This window comes from Triturus cristatus, chromosome 7, assembly GCF_964204655.1.
Source record: "Triturus cristatus chromosome 7, aTriCri1.1, whole genome shotgun sequence".
Taxonomy (NCBI): Eukaryota; Metazoa; Chordata; class Amphibia; order Caudata; family Salamandridae; genus Triturus; species Triturus cristatus.
The window spans coordinates 1,218,793,038-1,218,810,755 of NC_140590.1; the positions used below are offsets into that span (position 1 = coordinate 1,218,793,038).

A 17,718-nucleotide genomic window follows, 5' to 3' on the forward strand; every position below is an offset into this window, starting at 1 on the left:
AGTTAAACAAATCCTAATATAGCATTTGAATTCATAAATTGCAAGTAAAAAAATGATGTCTTTTAACAGCAGTAACTCATTGACCGATTTACATTCTATGCACTTTGTAATTGTACTGAACTATTAACTTTTATCTAAGAACTGTATGCACGCTGCAAAGTATAGATTTGAACAAAGATTAATGTTGCAAAAAGGATTCATTTGGGCAGAAAACTATTCTCAATGTTAAAGAGAACCCCCAACTATGGTGTTCTTTTTTAAATTCTGAGTTTGTGCTTCTCTAGACCAAGCAATATTAAACTATACTGCCTACCAGAATTGATGACATGTGACTCCTACACCTACTACAAGCTCTGTCTTATGTAGCATTTCCTATATGCGGAGTTATACACTTATGATGGATTGTCTAAGTGTAATATTGATGTAAAATGCCCTGACACCCTACACTGGTATGAGCGGCGCTATATATGCATCTGAGAGAGAGTGGTTAAGGAGATTTGGGCACCGTTAAAAGGTAGTGGTGAGGGGATCCGTGGTCGAGGTGGTCATTGGGGGCGCCAACAAACATTTTCGCACCGAGCGCCACAAGCTCTAAAGCCGGCCCGGAGTGCTCGAATTACTTACTGGTAATCTTCGTTACTCCAATTCTTCCCCACTCGTCCCAGAACTTACATAATGAGTGAAATTGCCCATTCCCCAGTTATGCTCATCACTTGCGAAGCCTGTTTTCTCTTTCTATCCCTCGAATAAGAATTTACCCATAAATCCCCTTCCTCCTCCCAGGACAGCCTTTTTCCCATCAATCAAGCCCTTAGCAAAATAGTCTGATGAAGTACACGAGGGCAGGAGGAAGGTTTTGCAAGTAATGGAATAAGTAAGGAAGAAACATAGTAATGAAGATTATTGATAAATAATCAGAGTATTAGTTCTTTTTCTTCACATTCCTTACTTAATGAGGTATGACCAAGCTAACACCCTACCTCCATTAACCAAAAGAACATACAAAAGAATAAAAACTGAATAAAGCTGGAAGGATTTTATTTAATATCCGTCACATACACCTGATGCATTTAAATTATACAAAATGTTGTTTGTGTCAGGTACAAATTTTTACCTGATCTCTGGTACCCCAACAAACATGAAAAAGAAACCAAAAAATGTCTGTAAGCTGACACCGATCCCAAAACAAGCTTAAACCCAGAGGGTAACTCAGAGTCCTCATCAATGTGCATTCTATCATGTAAAACAGGGCTCGAGTCGGGGTAGCACGCGGGTGGACGGCGTCCCCCCATTTATTTTACTGGGAGCTCAATAACTGGAGCAAATGGAGCCACACATTCACTCTTTGGCCTCTCTGGGGTGTGATCGGAGCACATTCAGAACGCTGCTCGCACGCTGGCTTCTCTAATGCAATCGCATCTAAGGGGTGAGCGAGGGAAGGCAATGAGTCTGATGGTGCAAGCCACCTTTTGTGACGTCACTTCCTGTCGTGACGTCAGCGTCCCCCCACTTCTTTTTTTAGGACTTGTGCCCTGATGTAAAATATATGTTGAAGATGAGGCCCACGTTGCAGTTTTACAAATCTCTCTAAAATAAAACCCGGCCCATTCAGCCTAGGAAGATATCATTCCTCTAGTTGATTGAGCCTTTTTTCTCTCAGTGAACTCCTTCCCACAACCCTGATAAGCTGAGGAGCCAGCTGGTATTAGCCATCGTGCTGTAGTGGAAGAAGATGGTTTTCCCCCCTCTCTTAACAGGTTCAAAATATACAAAGAGGGCATCAGAGAGCCTATATTCGATTTCTTAAGGTAGCTTTTAATAGCCCTTACTACATCCAGGAGATGCATCAAAGGTCCTTATTGGTATTAACTGGAGTTAAGTAATGGAGGACAATCTCTTGATTCCTATGGAAGTTAGAAATAATCTTAGGAAGAGATTAGGGATCAGCATTGGGATTTTCTCATTCCCTAGTTGACACAGTTCCCTTTAAACATCTCCTCCCTCACAACCACAACATTTTGGCCAGCAGAAGTCTTGAGTTTTCCAGGGGTGAGACCCAGTGATTTGGGGGCGGACCATCGGCACCTGGCGCTCGCACCACTCATGCATCAATATGGCTCACAGCACTGGCATCCGATCCCTCACCCTAAACATCCACTGCATGCATACTGCTAGAGTGTGCTATGCCGTCTACTCCTACATCAAATGTCAGCAGGCGGAGGTTATTTTACTACAAGAGACACGTCACAGCCGGGAAGTTGGACCATTTGCGCAGGTGTCCTTTTTGCACCACAACCTACTCGGCGTATGCACGTGGCACCCTCATGTGAATTCACCTTATGGTCTCTTATCAGGAAACCGGTAGGACATTAGACAGGGATGGCAATTACGCCCTCTTCGAGGGCTGCCCAGATGGACGCCCAGTTCTAATTGGAAGCATTTATGTGACCAACGCTGAGCAGGGGGCCTTCTGGGATAGCCTCTCCTCGGCATTTGCCCATAGCACTGCATCGCCATGGGTGTTAGGCGGAGATTATAACTGCGTGCTTGACCTAGCCATGGATAGATGGCATCCTCCTCTGCCGCGCTCCCTCCATATGCACAGGTGGATCATTTTTTAACCTGGATACGCCACTGGGTGCATACAAATGCATGGCGTTCCCGATATCCCACATCTCAGCTTTACTCCTTGAATTCCATCCTGCATAACCTGCACATGCGGCTCAACCGCTTCCTCTGCTTTCCTGGTCTGGAACCCCTTATTTAGCATGTGGACTATCTGGGACTAATAGTTTCTGATCATAAACCACATGTCATGGACCTCAAACGGCCCACATCCACATGGAAACTGCCGCAAGACTGTCTTGAGGACCTGGGGTTGCAGGCAGGAAGAGTAAGGTGTATGCATCCGGCAATACTTTACTAAAAAAACACAATAGAGAGTCCACTAGGACGCTAGAATGGGACACCTTCAAGGTGTTTGATACAGGAGCCTGTATACAGCAGATAACAGGAGTCCACAGGACCTTGGAGATGGACATAGGGACAGCTGATTGGGCCCTAGCTGGCCTAGGTAAAGCAATGATCCAAAACTTGCCCCGCAAAACTGCATACGCTGCCCTCCTTGAAAATGTACGGTGCAGAATTTCACAGCACATGCAGCTAAAGTCCATCTTGAAATTGACAAACCTTGCAGACTCCAAACTTGGCTAGTCTGGCAGGAGTCCGTGACTCATCCCATTACCGAACTGGTCGATCTTGCAGGCATTACAGTCCACAACCAGGCTGGTATACATTCTATGAGTATTACTCATCCATTTATTGGGCACCCCCAGAGTCTACAGCAGAACATGTGGGCGTGTTCCTGGCAGACATTGTTCTTCCTCGCATCTCAACTCCCGCAAGACTCTCTTTGGATGCGGAGATCAAACCAATGGACATAAAACAGGTGATCTGACTGTGACCTTGCCCCGAACAAAGCACCGGGTTTAGATTACCTCCCCCTTGAGTATTACCACACTTTCTCATCACTCTTGGCACCTCGGCTTGCGGAGATCTACGGAGTAGCACTGGGTAGTGGGGAGCTTCCCCTGTTGCTTTGAGAGTCCATCCTGATCTTCCACCCCAAGCCAGACAGGGGCCCTAAGCAATTAGCTTCCTAGAGATACATTGCTATTCTCAGGTGGATTAAAATTCCTAGGCAAGATTCTAGCATAACGATTAGCTCAGAACCTCCAAGAGCTGGTGCACCCTGATCAAAATGGCTTTGTCCCGGACTGCAGCATTTCCCAGAATATTTTCTGCCTCTTTCACGTGCAGGACTAGGTGAAGGGGCTATTCCCGCAGGTGGCTTGTTTCAATCTTGATTTGGAGAAGGCATTCGATACCCTGGACTGACATTACCTGTTCGGATCGCTGTGATCACTCTCATGGGAATCAAACCCCGGCTTTTAGCCTATACAAAACTATTGCACTCCAACCCAACATCCCAGATATGCCAAGGCCATCTTGTTTTAACTTCCTTCCTGGTGGGCTGAGGGACAAGACAGGGATGCCCACGCTTCCCCATGCTATTTATGCTGGTAATGGAGCCTCTGCCCGTGCAGTTGCATGTGGGAGGCCAGGAGTGGGCCATTACATTGGCAGGTAGGACAAACGGTGTGTCCTCATATGTGGACGATCTGCTCATATACCTGCCGGACATAACAGTAGACTTAAGTCCCTCCAAGATCCACCACAAGAGCTGGACTTTGAGTTAACTGGGCTATGTCGACTATACACCAGGTCAGCCCTGGGCAACCGCCTCAGGAGATATACCTTGGCGACACCTGCATCAATTGGCACGCACAGGTGGGATCCACCTCTGCCATACTCCCCTGAATCTTTATTAGGGGAACCTCAGCAGGGCCTTGACGGTTATCCGGTACTAAGTGCACTACTGGTGGTCCCTTTCTTTGGCACCTGTTTGTAAAATTGCCCTGGCGAAGATGGTTATCCTGCCCCGTCTTCTGTACTACTTCACAAATCTCCCAGTTATACCCCATCACTCCTTCTTTAGGGAACTGGACTCTCTCCTCTGTATACTCATATAGGGACCCAGGCATCACATGTTGCTCTGACCAAATTGCAGCTGCTAGTGGACCGAGGAGGTCTGGGGCCCTGTCCTTTGAAGCATACTTTCTGGCGGCACAGCTCCAATGGCTGTCCTGCTGGACAGCCGGGCAATACCCGAACCAGGACAGCTCGGGCCTCAGGCCCCTTTACTGGTACCAGCGATCCAATACCTCCTTTTCCCAAAGGCATGTTCCATAGCCCCCTGGCCCATGCATGTGGCAGTAGTGAAGAAATGCCTGGCTAGGATACATCGCTTCTCCTGTGAGACTCCGCTCTATGCCCCAAATGTGCCTCTGGCTGGCCTTCCACGCAGCCAAGCTTATTACACTGCTGGGGAGCTGAGGGTCTGGACAGACAACTCACAACTCAAGGTGGGTGACCTCTTCACGGAGGGACATCTCCCCTTCGATCAACTGACCAAGGAGAGTAGTCTCCCACCGGGACAGTTCCTCTTTCACCATCAGATTAGCCATACCTGCCAAGTCCTCTGGAACCTTTTGGGGGGATAGCCCATGCCACATCCAGTAATTCAGGGCCAGTTGCCGCCTCATCACCTGGTTGTATAAGGCCATACGTGGACTAACACTTGCCCCTCTCATGGTGCTTCGTCAAAAGTGGGAGGACGAGCTTGGAAAGGTATTGCATGATAAGGAATAGGAGCGGACACTTGAGTTCCCAAAAAAGATCTCCCACATCTCATGGTTCAAGAACATACAGTTCTTCATCCTACACATGGCCTACCTAATCCCTGCTCAGTTGTATAGTCACTTCCCTGAGACAGTTTGAATGCCCCTGATGCAGGACCCTGGACGCGATGCTAACACTCATGCTGTGGTTCGGCCCAGCCCTCCAAAGCTATAGCCACACGCTCCACTCGACACCGTGCAAGGTCACAGAGTTCCCAGACATATACACGTGGGGGAAAATTTTCTCCCTAGGCATATTTAAACAAAAGAAGCAACGGAAAATCCGAGCCTACTTCGCTGCCCAGGTCCTGTTACTCGCTAAATGAATGATCACATTCCACTGGCATTCCCAGGTGGAGGCATGGAGAGGAGCGATGTGCAAATGGGGCGCGGAAGAGAAAGACACCCTCCGGTACAAGGAGGTCTGTCAGATGCGCCGTCGACCTATATCCCCACAGTGGGCCGCTCTACTCACACATTTCTACCAGGTGGTGGGAAACGATGACTTGCCCCCTGAATGCGTCAGCTTCTTTCCACTCAAGCTTTTTCCACTTCCCAACACAAAACTGCAAGCTGTGATGCCCACCAATCACATTCCACAGTGCAGCACTGCCTGTGAGTGAAATGCCGGGGCACCTCCCCATACCACCCCCTGCCAGGAATCACCTATCATACACTAACCATTACAGCTGAACCTGCCCAACCCCTCGCTAGTCCACTGAGTCTTCTACTGTTCACTTCCAGTTATGTTACAGCTGCACCAATTACAGCAGGTTTTGAGCACTAAACATCCTACACACGACAGACCTGCATTCCCGGGAATACTCCAGGCAATGGTTTTATCTACTGTGTTCATACCTGTATGTACTGAATCTTTTTTCTTTCTTGCAATATGCTGTAAAATGCTATACGTTGCTGCTGTTTGAAATACAAAACCCAATAAAAAGGTTTTAAAAAATACGAATGAAACTACACTATACTCCAAAATCCTACGGTAAGGATGTCGGCAGACGAGAGAACCAAATTTACCTATTGCCTACCTGATGTAATGGAGACCAGGAAGAAGGTCTTAGGAATGAAAAACGGTTTATATGAGGAGTAATGGGGTTCAAATGGTGTTCTCTGAAGAAAATAAAGGACCAAGGGAAGATCCCAAGGTGGCAAAGGATTACAAATTCTTTTTACAGAGCCTAGATACTAAAGGTTCAGCAACAGCTCATTCCAAGGGCATCTGAATGTCTTTGTTGCAGATCATTGCAATCTGAGGTTGGCCACAGACATTCCCTTGGCAAAGCACTCCGGTAGGAACTGGAGGTTGTTAGGAACCGAAGACTTAACTGGAGAGAAAAATCTCTCTCTCTGCATTAAGAATCAAAAGAGACTCAGTGAAGACTACAAACGTTATTAGTGGAGTATCTTCTGGAAGCTTGTAATGATCTGGAAACTGAAAACGATAAGCCATTCAGGTGTGGCTACCAGAAAGCTGCAAGCCCATGGGAAACCTAGTTTGAACACAGGATTCCTTTCCTTTTCCTCCTAATTGTCTGCAGGAACAAAAGGCATCCTGCTCACGGATGTTATTGCCAGTGGCCCTTCAAAGGCGTTGTCACCTTCGAAACCTGCCCTGTGGGCTAACACCCTGAGAGGCCACACTGGAAAATTAGGTAACACCTCACTTTGTGACAACTGCCTTTGTACCGGGTCTGGGAGTCGTTCACGCGTATCCTCAGGTGGTAAGAAATCTGTCTAAGTGTCAGGGCCTTCGTGAGACCACTGGACTAGATGGAGTACTGAGTGGCAACTTTCTAAAGGTTGCTTAACTCTAATATTGACTTTAAATCTGGCCTGGCCATCTGGTCAGATTTAATGCCACAATTACTTTGACACCCTACTTAACCCTGTTAGGTAGTCCCATTCAGGAGTTAGACGGGGTAGGGGGCCAACTGTTTAACCATGTGATAGCCAATGGGGCTCCTAACCTTTCCACAGCAAAAAGGACAATTGAGAAGTGTTGCTGTTTAGACATATTAAAAATCATTTGTCTTACTTAAGTATATATGGATCCCTGCCATGGGGCTTCATAGGCCTTCCTTAAGGGAGACATACATATATCCTTAAAGGCAGTAGTGGCTTTGCCATTAGGTGTAATAGCAAAGTCGAACTGGCACTGTGAAACACTGCCCTGCCAGGCTGCAGGGGCAGGCTGGGGTACCCTGTCTGCGTCACATGCAGGGTGGTACAGACAGGGCTTCAGCCCTGGGTGAACACTCTACCTTACATGCCCTTGGTACCCTGGGTACCATATACAAGGGACTTATAAGTAAGTCAGTACTTGCCAATTGGGAGTAGCCAATATAACTTACCTTTGGTGTAGAGTTAGAATACTGGCACTGAGGTCTGGTTAGCAGGCCTCAGTGCAGGCTCAAAATTGAAAAACCAGCAGCTAATAGTCCAAATTGGGGCAAAATGTGGGGGTAACCTGCAAAAATCCTGTTTCCTTACACCTTGTTAAAACTAAGGGTGGGCGTCGTGGGCGTAGTGGGGCTACGTGAAGCAGCGCGTAGTGTGCCCAAATCTACGCACACTACGTGCTCCGCGTAGCCCCACTACGCGCCACCCGCCTCCCGCCCGCCCTCCTTTTAAAACATACCCTAATTGTAAATTAAATACAAGTAAAGACACTTACCTGAAGCGCGGCGTCTCCGGGGCTCCCTCTTCCTGGTTTCCTACTTATTCTGACAAATGCGCATGCGCGGACGCCCGTGCTACATATCTGAGATATAATTATTGTTTACTATATTTCCAGGGACTTGATGCTACTCTCTCGCTGAGGTTTTTTGTCTCTTCAACAGCATTGGTAGCAGGCTCCCGAGTTTGAGCTTCCTGTACGTCTGAAGACATACCGTCCCCTGGATCATGTCGAATAATATCCCTATATCCTCCAACCTCTGAGATGGCTTGAGGAACACCTTCTGTCAGTTCACTAGAAACCCAAAGTTCTCCAGAGACTGGACTTTCAACTCTGTGTCCTTTATTGGCTGGCTCAGAGTGGGAGATTAGATTAGAAGATCATCCAGATATGGGTCGGCTACCTCTCCTGGGCATGGGCAAGACATAAGACAGGAACCAAAACGTTGGTAAAAACTCTGGGGTAGGTCTTCAGCCCAAAAAGTAACACTTGAAACTGCCAGTGATGGCTCCCGACAGCAAACCTGAGGAACCTTATTTGGGGCAGAGCTATGGGGACGTGCAGGTAGGCATCTTATAAGTCAATTTTTATAAGAACATTCTCCATGGCTATTAGAGTACTGAGCTGTTTCGGACTGTTCATCTTAAAATTCATGGTGGGGATATACTGATTCAGGAATGTCAAGTCCATAATCATTCTGAAGTCTCCTGAAGCCTTCTGAACAAGGAAAACTTGGAGAAACATCCCAGATCCTTCTCTGCTAAAAAGACAGGGTAAATAGCTTCCTAGACCTGCAGAAGGGATATAAGGTCCCGGAGGGTTTCCATCTTTTTCTTGTCCCTGGGCCAAAAGGTCTGCACAAATTGTGAGTCTGGAAAATCTAGAAGTACTTCCATGAAGTATCACTAAGAAACAAGCTTCTGAGTACACATGTATATTATTAAATCTCATGAAATTTTATGACATAACTGCAGACGACCCCCCTTTGGCCCCATAGAGGTTCTGGCATAGTCAGGACTTCAGTGTCTCATTGCCTCTCCCAGCTGCCTGTCGAGAAGAAGAACTGATTGATTTACCTTAGTCAGTCTTTTTCCTCTGGTAATGCTCATACTTCTTCCTGCCTCTTTTCCAATATTTCTGTTTGTGACAAAAACACTTTAAGCAGAACTTCATAGAACTTATCATCAGAGAATTTGTTCCCCAAGTAGGGCATTCTCAGCAAACAGTTCTTTTGGGCTGCTTCCAGTTCTTAATGTGTAAATGATGCCTGGCAGCAACTGAGCTTGCTAATGCCATGGGTGAGGCTCTTAGGTTGTTAAACATACCATTGGCCAAGAAATGGGCCTGACTCTCCATTTTTCCCAATAGCTGAAAAATCTTTACCAGCTTAAATGCAGCATGAGAGAGAGAAATCGAAAATCCTTGACTAAGGATTGAAAGACATATATCCAACAGATCCCCACACTCAAAGCAAGACTAAGACCTGTATGAAGTCTCTTCCCGGCGCCCTCAACCTTCTTATCTGCGGGGTTTGAAAGGACAAGATTTTGAGTAAGACGGGATTGTCCACCCACTGAATACACTAGACGGAGGTCCACCACCAGTCATTGAGACAGTTCAGTCTCTTCTTTCGCTAAAGGATAATGTTTCCCCATGAATATGGGAACTGAAACTCTGGCAGGGCCCTTCCATTCTCTCTTCAAGAGATTTTAAATACCAGTAATCAATCAATCAATCAATCATAGCATTTGTAAAGCGCACTACTTACCCGTGAGGGTCTCAAGGTGCTGCGGGGTGGGGAATGCTGCTACTGCTCGAAAAGCCAGGTCTTGAGGAGTCTTCTGAAGGTCAGTAGGTCTTGGGTCTGCCGAAGGTGGCTGGGGAGGGTGTTCCAGGTCTTGGCGGCGAGGTGGGAGAATGATCTGCTGCCGGAGGTCGCTCTTCGGATGCGAGGGACTGTGGCGAGGGCGAGGTCGTCTGTTGAGGTACACTGGTCCGGTGTTGTGGAGTGCCATGTGTGCGTGGGTGGTGTTGTGGAGTGCCCTGTGTGCGTGGGTGAGGAGCTTGAAGGTTATCCTCTTGTTGATGGGGAGCTAGTGCAGGTCTCTCAGGTGGGGTGTGATGTGGCTGCGGCGAGGGATGTCGAGGATCAGGCGTGCAGAGGCGTTCTGGAATGCGTTGGAGCCGTTTCAGGAGTTTGGCCGAGGCTCCTGCATAGAGGGCGTTTCCGTAGTCCAACCTGCTGCTGACGAGGGCCTGGGTGACTCTTCTTCTCGTTTCGGTGGGGATCCTCTTGTACATCTTGAGGAGCATGCGGAGGGTTTTAAAACAGGAGGAAGAGACGGCGTTGACCTGTTTATTCATGGAGAGGGTGGAGTCGAGGATGACCCCTAGGTTGCATGCGTGATCGGTGGGCGTTGGAGTTGTTCCCAGTGCGGTCGGCCACCAGGAGTCGTCCCAGGCTGAAGGGGTGGATCCGAGGATGAGGACCTCCGTCTTGTTCGAGTTCAGCTTTAGTCGGCTGTTCCTCATCCATTCGGTGAAGGCCTTCATTCCTTCGTGGAGGTTGGTTTTGGCGGTGTGGGGGTCCTTGGTGAGAGAGAGGATCAGCTGGGTGTCATCGGCATAGGAGATTATGTGGAGGTCGTGTAGTCAGGCGAAGTGGGCGAGCGGTGCCATGTAGATGTTAAACAGCGTTGGACTGAGGGATGAGCCCTGGGGTACTCCGCCGATGATCTCGGTGGCTGCAGAGCGGAAGGGGGGGGGCAGACGCTCTGTGTTCTGCCGGAGAGGAAGGAGGTGGTCCAGTCCAGGGCCTTCTCTTGGATCCCGGCATCGTGGAGGCATGTGCGTAGTGTACCGTGGCAGACCGTGTCGAAGGCGGCTGACAGGTCCAGGAGGATGAGGGTCGCGGTTTCTCCATTGTCCACCAGTGTCATGATGTCATCGGTGGCGGCGATGAGGGCAGTTTCGGTGCTGTGGTTGCTGCAGAACCCGGACTGGGATGGGTCCAGGATGCTGTTCACCTCGAGGTAGCGGGTCAGTTGTTTGTTGACTGTCTTCTCGATGACCTTCGCCGGGAACGGGAGCAGGGAGATGGGCCGGATGTTCTTGAGGTCCTTGGGGTCCGCCTTGGGTTTCTTGAGTAAGGCGTTGATCTCGGCGTGCTTCCAGATTTCCGGGAAGGTTGCTGTCTCGAAGGAGATGTTGATGGCTTTCCGGAGATGGGGTGCGATGGCGGTGCTGGCTTTGTTGAAGATGTGGTGTGGGCATGGGTCTGACGGAGATCTGGAGTGGATGGTGTTCATGAACTTGATGGTGTTGTCGTCGTTTATGTTGGTCCAGGAGAGCAGGCTGTTGGTGTGGATGGTGGTCGTGGGGGCGGAGGTTTCAGTAGTTGTCGGGGCGGGCATGGCGTTGAAGCTGTTGTGGATGTCTGCGATCTTGCGATGGAAGAAGGTGGGCAGTGAGTCGCACAGGTTTTGCGAGGGTGGGATGTCGTTGGTGTTAGAGCTGGGGTTGGAGAGTTCCTTCACGATGTTGAAGAGCTCTTTGCTGTTGTGTGGGTTGTTGTCTAGGCGGTCATTGAAGGAGGCCCTTTTGGTGCATCTGATGAGGCGATGGTGTCTTCGGGTGACGGTCTTGTGGGCTGAGTAGCTGTCCGGTGTTTGTTCACGGAGCCAGTTCTTCTCTAGCTTTCGGCAGGTTTGCTTGGAGGTCTTCAGTGAACCAGCTCGCTTTCTTGCTGGTGTGGCTGTTGGACGGTTTCTTGAATGGGGCGAGGGTGTTGGCGCAGTCATCGATCCACTGTCTGAGGTTGTGGGTGGTGGTGTCGGGGTCGGTGGGGTCGGCGGGTGGGTTCTGGACAAGGGTGGTGGTAAACTAGCCTTTGGTGACTTTGCTCCAGCGGCGGCGATGCATCTGTTGGGTGCGGTGGTTTGTGGTAGGTTTCCGGAAGGTGAAGTGGATGCAGCGATGGTCGTTCCAGTGGATTTCGGTGGTGTGGTTGAAGGAGACGTGGGGGCTTGCGGAGAAGATGGGGTCAAGCGTGTGGCCGGCGAAGTGGGCGGGTGTTGTGACAAGTTGTCTGAGTCCGAGGTTGGTGAGGTTGTCAATCAGGGTGGTGGAGTTGGTGTTGTTGTTCTCGAGGTGGAAGTTCAGGTCCCCGAGGAGGATGTAGTCTGTGGAGGCGAGGGCGTGTGTGCTGACGAAGTCGGCGATGGAGTCGCTGAACTGTGGTTGGGGGCCGGGGGGTCTGTAGACGAGGGTTCCTCTGAGGGTGGTGTTGGGGTCGGTGTGGATCTGGAAGTGCAGGTGTTCGGCGGTGCTGAGGGTGTCGTTGGGGTTGGTCGAGACTCTGAGAGTGTTCCTGTGGACAATGGCGATTCCTCCTCCTACTCCGTTGGTGCGGTCCCAGCGGGTGATCTTGTAGCCTTACGGGATGGCTATGGCGATGTCGGGTGCCGAGGAGGGGTTCAGCCAGGTCTCCGTCATGGGTGGTTGAATCGTGTTGGTCCCAGAGTTCAACGGCGTGTTTGCGGGCGGAGCGCGTGTTGAGAAGAATGCATCTGAGGTAGTTGGGTTCTCTCCTGGTCGGTGGGTTGGCGGGCTGGATGCTGGTGAAGCTGCATTTCCGACATGAGAAGGATCCTTGGGTGCTATTTGCGGCGGCCAGGCAGCAAGTGCGTGATCGTCCGGCATTGACTGCATGGAGGGTGCTGGAGTTGTAGCGGTGTCAGGTGTCGTGACGTTTGCGGGGGCCAGGGGTTCTGGTGCTGGGAGCGGCCTAGGAGCGGACGGGCACAGACAGGCTTGCCTTAGGAGCGCCTTTGGCGCAACAGCAGCGCATCCACTGTGCGCGTCCGCTGGGCGGTCGCACAGTGGCCACCATATAAGGGGATGTGGAAGGGTGGAGCAGCTGGGAGGGGGGAGCGGGGCGTCGAATGGGAGAGCGAGGGGGCGGGCCACAGGGAGGCAGCGGCGGGAAGAGACGGGGATACAGAAGGCAAGAGGGAACAGAAGAAAGGGGCAACCAAAGTAATCAAAAATGGCACAAAGCAGGTGACAAAAGGCAACACAATGAATGCAGTAACAGGCAAAAAACTAATACACACAGAGAAGGGGGGAGCGGCGAACTCATGGAGCGGCAGCATCGGGCACAAAGGCAGGGGCACACAGGCCGAGCTGTGTGGCTTTGGGAGTGGCCTAACCTGCAAGCAGGGTCAAGGGTCGCTCACAGGCACCCTGGGAAAAGCAAGCCTTTGGATTTGACAAAATTGCTCCCCATTTGTGCTTCACTAATCCCCCTCCATAGACAGCTGAAGAGTGTGAGAGAGGTAGGAGACCAGCAACTTCAGCTTCTCTATTAAAATACATTTCTGTCTAGGAGCAGAAAGATCATCCAGAAAACCTGCCTCCTCTCCATCATACTCTGCTGAAGCCCAGGAGGGCAGAGATAGAAGCAGGATCTGCCTGAGGACAGGAGAATCCTGAGGCAATTAATTCTTCTTGCAATGGCGATTATGTGTCTCAAATAGGCACCTCACAATCTTCTGCAAATCCTTATCAGACACAGAGGAAAACCTAGAACCCTGTCTTCTTTTCTTGGCTCAATGTAGGAATCTCTCAGTGAAAGGAGGAGAATGGTGTTACTCCCTGATATGCTTTCCCATTATAAACGCAAGCAGGCACCAGTGAGAGGAACACAGAAAGCTAAACTGTCCATTTAAATCCCCATGTGGGCCCATAACTGAGAGGCACACCAATTCCCTGATCAAAATGAAAAGACAAGCAACATCTAGATGCCTACGGTTTCTCTTAAAAGAGAGACTCAATAAGCCTCTGTAAGTCCCCAAGGGGCAGGGTTTACATTGGGGAATAAATTCCCCCCAGCACTCAAAGCCAAAGGTAACACCCTTTAGCTGTTTTTACTCGCAAAAAGATAATCTATTGCTATGATGCTACTTCTGTATGATATTTTCTGTATATTGGAACGGTTTAAAGGCATGACTGTATTGATGTAAATGTATGTCACCTTAGAACTTGAGCTTGTAGAATACCCGAGGGCCCATACTGATTAGCTCTTTTTAGTTTTCATGCAGTGTCACTTTTTTGCAATGTAGCTGCTCAACGTTTCATATCATGATTATTTCTTTAACTTTTTTAACTGAAGATTTTATGATGTACATTTATGGTTGCTGATGTAACTGAAATAAAGCTTCTTTGAATGTCCTTCTTTTCCTTTTTTATTTTTAAGAGGAGCATATTAGAACTCTAACAGAGTATAAAGGAAGCTTTATTAGCCATAGGGACAACATATTCAGAACTACACCTCTGCTCTGCACCGAGAATTAGGTCCCACTAGGTGGCGCCCTTAGCCATTAAGAAACTATCTAGAATGCAGCGCCACTATAATTAAACCAGCAGGGGATTTTTTATGAGCCCTTGTGTCACTTTTCGGCCGCTGGTGCGTCACTTTTTGTGACGCACCACCAGCGTAAAAAAATGTGCCTTGTTGCACCATATTTATAAAGTGACACATCTAAGCATATGCGTCACTTTGTTAACTCCTGCGCCACATTATTCCTGTGCCAGGTATAATGTATGCAGGAGGGGCGTTCCGACCCAAGAAAGGGTGGTAGAAGTGATACAGTGAAATCTATGAGATTTCACTGCGCCACTTCTAGGACACAAATGACGCAGGCACATTTCACATGGGACTTGCCAATGTGTAATGAGCCATTGCTGGAGTTGCGTCACTTTTGTGACACACTCCAGCAATGCGTCATTTTTGCGTCTACAGATACGTCAGAAATACTGATTTTATCTGTAACTCCGTGCAACATGATGCGCCATACTGTAAATATGACGCATCAGTAGTGTTGCAAGGAGGGCGCAATGAAAAGTGACGCATCACTGTTTTCTCGCAGCGATGCATCACTTTTCATAAATGAGGCCCACAGTACTTACTGAAGCCGTTCAATTTCCAAAAGAACAAAGGCCCTATGTGCCTCTCACAGCCACAACAGGGGAACGAAGAGGACTCTTAAACTCCCAGCCTGCCGGTCCAGTGCATCCGCGGGCAGATTTAAACCAGCCCTTACCAAATGCTAGGAACAAAGTTAACCAAAATAAAAAAGAACATTCCTACCACTAAACAATGTCTTCGATAGAGAGGCTTTAGTACTCCCTGGATAAGAAAATGTACCCTTGCAAAGCCCTACAGCCCTCAGGAAGTGGCAAGGGTGCAACAAATGAACAGGCAGTCAGGGAAAAGCCGGGGGATATATGGGTCCCTATTCCAGGGATAGAAAGAGAAAACAGCTGTAGGGAGTGTGAATGCGCACATTCTCTCATTAAGTAAGCAATGGGACAAGGAAGGCAAAGAGGAAGAAATACCACATTTCGGGGCAGATTTACAAGCCCCTTGCGACACATTTGAGCTGCCACTGCGCCACGTTCCGACTTATTTACAACGTGGCGCATCTCGGCAGATGGGTCACGTTGTAAAGCACTGCGCCACATGAAACCTGCGTCAGGTTTCATGTGGGCGTTCCGTCGCAGGCCTGGCGTTCCGTTGCAGGAAAGCCTTGCAAAACTGACTAAGTGAAATCTACAAGATTTCACTGAGTCAGTTTTACGACGCCGCTGCGTCAAACCCTTACGCCTGCTTGAAGCAGGCATCAGGAGTGACGCACCACGTTAAGTATGGGCGGCCCCTGTGCATTGCTTGAGTTGCGTCCTGCTTGCGACATGACTCCAGCAATGTGCCGCCCTTACGCCACAAGATGCGACATTCATCTGCCTATCCTTGCGCCATGGTGTGCCGCATTGTAAATATGACGCATCCGTGGAGGCGCAAGGGGAGAATTGCGTGTCACATCTATTCTGGCGCATTCCTGCTGATTTGCAGAGATGCACCAGACCTTGTAAATATCCCCCCTTCGTTTCCAGTTCATGTCCTTTCCATGGAGAAGCAAATGAAAACAGAACAAAACTAATTAGGTTTTTGTCTTCTACAGTGGAAGACAAAGGATGCACATCGGTGCCAGAGTGTGAAGCCCTAGCAGACTTAAATTTCAGACCTGGCGACTTCAATCACTGCTGTTCTACTGACGAGTGCAACGATAGACCCCTGAAACCAAGATAATCTCTGTACCTACAGCCATCATAGATTTGGAACAAACGACGACAGTTAAAAAAGTTGGTCTCTGAAAACTCAAGCGAGCAATATATTTCTGCCCTCATGTCAAGAATGCAATTCTCTATTTTTCTTTGTCAAAGCAATTACGGTATTGAATAAGTATTGTGATAACAAGAGTTCGCCATTGTCGTTTTTACTGCAATTTGCATTATTCCCGTCATATCCTTTTTCAGTGGGATGGAAAGCATTATAGATGCTGATAAAGGTTTATTTTGTTGTCAACAATATATCTAGCATGTTTCTTCAAAGATCCCCAGCTTGTTTTCTTCAAATTTGTCAATTCCAATACTATCATTTTGAATGATGATTATTCTTCTACACTTCTTTCCTAATTCTTCTCTGTACCTGTTTTACCTCTTGAAAGTTTTTTCTGACTGTGCAGCTGCCTACACAATGTAAGACTTAGCTTTTGTGATTAAACTCTCATTGTTAATGTGCAAAGGAAATCGTGGTCTTGATTGAGACTCTCTCTGCATGGTTGGATGAATGAATGAGTGGAGAGTGTAAGTATGCGTCAATGTATGGATGGATAATTATCTAACTGAAAGCCTGGTGGGTGAGTGCATGAATGAATTCATGGATAAGTTCTCGAAGACATGACTGCATGGATGCATGGCGGATGAAAGTGGTGGATGGATTAGTGAGTATATGGATCGCCTCCCACAGCAGTGTGTTAAAAAAATCTACAAATTACCAATATTATGTTAGTTCAATAATTATAGCAGGACAGGGCACCAAAGTGTCAAGAATGTCCACTATATATTAAGAATGACTCCCATGATTCATGTGCAAGCATATGTTCGAGGTGAGCAACACTGTCAAGAATGTCCACAGTTTGCCAAGAATTACCACCATTACATGCTCAGCTTTGTCCCATCACTCAGGAATCCTTCAGGCTTGCTCCGTCACTCAATATTCATAAAAGTATTCTTAGACTGCCTCATTACTCACTAATCATTATTGCATGTTGATGTTTGCCTCAGAACTAAGGGGCATATGTATCAAATTATCTATTTGCGATTCTCAAATAGCGATTTTTTGAGAATCGCTATTTGGGAATCGCAGACGAGATGCAAGTAAAAATTTGCAAATTGTTAGCGATTCCTTGGCATTCCTTAATTGCGATTAGCAAATTGCAAATCGCAATTAAGGAATACCTTCCCATTCATTCCTATGGGCCAGGAGGCACATAGGAATGAATGGGAAGACATTCTCAATTAGCGATTCGCAATTAGAGAATCGCAAATTGAGAATAATTTAAAGGGTGCAAGGGTGTCATAAGGACACCCTGATGCACCCCTGAAATGAGCATGTGTGCGCATGTGGCGCACATACATGCCCTAAGCGCATGTATGTGCGCCACATGGCACTTTGAAAAATGCCAAAAAGTGCATCTTTCAAAGAAATTGAAAATTACCACCAACTTGAAGTTGGTGGTAATTTGCGATTTCTTAAGGAGAAACGCACAACTTGGGTGCTTGTTACATCGCATTTAAGGAATCGCTATTTGCAATTCCTTAAATGCA

At 48.1% G+C, this 17,718-nt stretch overlaps 1 long non-coding RNA gene across 1 annotated transcript in view; it reads left to right on the forward strand.

The window, feature by feature from the left end:
* LOC146811656 (uncharacterized) overlaps positions 1 to 16,638 on the forward strand; it is a 78,144-nt gene extending 61,506 nt beyond the window's left edge. Inside the window, exon 4 of the long non-coding RNA XR_014966766.1 lies at positions 16,011 to 16,638. This is a non-coding gene — a long non-coding RNA (uncharacterized LOC146811656). The remainder of the gene's footprint in view (positions 1 to 16,010) is intronic.
* The last annotated feature ends 1,080 nt before the right edge of the window (positions 16,639 to 17,718 follow it).